This window comes from Octopus bimaculoides, chromosome 5 (genome assembly GCF_001194135.2).
Source record: "Octopus bimaculoides isolate UCB-OBI-ISO-001 chromosome 5, ASM119413v2, whole genome shotgun sequence".
In the NCBI taxonomy this organism is placed as follows: Eukaryota; Metazoa; Mollusca; class Cephalopoda; order Octopoda; family Octopodidae; genus Octopus; species Octopus bimaculoides.
Window position 1 is genome coordinate 96646332 of NC_068985.1, and position 2283 is coordinate 96648614.

At 28.1% G+C, this 2283-nt stretch overlaps 1 protein-coding gene across 3 annotated transcripts in view; it reads right to left on the reverse strand.

Annotated features, from left to right (window-relative positions):
• LOC106878581 (protein C-ets-1) overlaps positions 1-2146 on the reverse strand; it is a 192268-nt gene extending 190122 nt beyond the window's left edge. The window contains exon 1 of one of the 3 annotated variants that reach the window (XM_052967851.1): positions 831-2146. The gene's annotated coding sequence lies outside the window, so the exon portion shown is untranslated. The remainder of the gene's footprint in view (positions 1-830) is intronic. The other 2 variants (XM_052967850.1, XM_052967849.1) reach the window with 2 other exon arrangements.
• Between the last annotated feature and the right edge of the window lie 137 nt (positions 2147-2283).

Genomic DNA, 2283 nt, shown 5'->3' on the forward strand with positions numbered 1-2283 from the left:
TATATATATATATATATATATTATAGATACATAGTTGATATAAGTTATTTTAAACAGAGATATACAGATATATAAATATGAATTCAGTGCGTGTAATATATACATTTTCTATATATAAATACATACATATACGTACAATAACACAAAATGCATGTGCGTATATACATGCATATCTATGCGTGTGTGTGTGAGTATTTAATGTGTGTATACATGTATGCATATATATTAGCTATTTTACATGCACGCACACACACATATATATGTACAACACCCACGCAATACAAACAGACATATATAAATATATCCATGTGGATATATAATGTGTGTATACATACATACATATATTCATCTATACATATACGTACAACACCCACGCAATGTAAACATACACACACGTATGTAAATATGTATATACATATCTAAGTATGTATAGTTATTTAAATACATGTCTCCCTTTAATTATACAAATACAGGTTATATATACACAGATTATACGCACACACTAAACATTAGGAATACATGTACATGCATATAATACTTGGGTAACGCGGGCATATATGTTAAAAGCATATTATTATTATATATACATATATACACACATACACAATGAAAGCCGCTTATTATTATAATAGATAATGATAGTTGTTATTTTTATCAAAACTGTTTTCTTAGTGATCAACCGGTTATTGTTATCTTACAAGGTTTCGTCCCCCAGTGGTGATAATAAGCGAATTCCGTTGTATGTACGTGTGTGTGTGTGTATATATATGTATAAACATAAACATAGACGTATATATTTTGTTATAGGGGTAATCAAAAGCACACCTCACCTTTTTTACGTATGATTTTTTTCCCGCTATATATATATATATGATGTATATTAATATATATATATATATGTGTATAGACACACGCAAAGATCGATATGAACGTCTATATAGTTTTTAAAAGTTTCTTGCTGGTGTAACTTTTGGTTAAAACAATAATATATACACTTTCTTTTGTGGTTTAATTAATAATTATTATTTTGGACAAAGTCAGTCGTATTTTCCCTGGTATTTGTTGTTTAAAATAAACCACTTGTGACAAAATAACAGCGAAGACGTGAAACTAAACAATATATATCTATAACATATATATGTATTTTTCTGTCTACATCTATAGAGGTTTCTGACTTGTTTTAATCAAGGCAAAACAATCACTAAAATATATTTTCCTGTTTCTTCCTCGTTGCTTGTCTCTGTCTTCTTTCTGGTAAAGCGTATAACAAATAATTGTCTTCAGAAATTTTCGTTAAGCGTGTTTCTGTCGTGGTACTACAGTACCTAAACCTTCGTAAAAAAAAAGTTTTAAGGGGTTGTTTTTGCAGTGAGAGGGATAATATATATATATGTTATGTATGATAATGGAGAAGATGAAGAAATGGGAGCTAGAAACTTAAGGGCAGAAAGGGAGAACGGAGGGGAGGACACACAAAAAAGAACAGTTTAGGCTAATATGAGAGTCAACAAGTCCTGTCAACTAGTTTGAAAGTTAAATAGCTTAGCTGTGTTAGACTGCAGAGGTAAAATTTGAACTAGATAATGCTACCTTCAGTTGTGTAGAAAATAATTAAAACAGCCTATCTTTTTTCTGTAGAGTATATATATATACATACATATATGTAGCTATCTTTTATATTGTGTATATTTATAAAGTAGAGTATCCTACACGCGTGTGTGTGTATACATATATGACGTAAAGTATATATATATTTTATTTGAATATAAACGGTACACGTGCGTGTGTGTATATATATATATATATATATATATATGGTCCCCGAGCACTCTCAGGCGAAACTGAGTAGCAAGAGACTAACTCGCCTAAATTTAAATATTATCTCGAGTGTGGTACCGAATACTTTTTTTCTTTTTTTTCCAAAAGTCAACACGAAACGGATGTGTTCGAAAACTTGCGTAGTGTTGTGTACGAAGTCAGTTCAGAGATAACTTTTTTTTTATATCTATAACATTTACAAGGAAAATAATGTTAAGCTAGATTTAATAAACTATTAAAATATTAATGTCAAATAACATATAAAAAAAAAATTATTACAATTATTATAATTATTCAGCTTGGTTATAAAACTATTTTTGTTAGGCAAGCGTGGTTTTCTAAATAATTATGTGATATTTTGTTTGAAAAAAAAAGAAAAGAAAAACCTTATTGATATAGGTATATATAAATATATAATTAATGCGGATATATATATATATATATATATATATATATATATATATA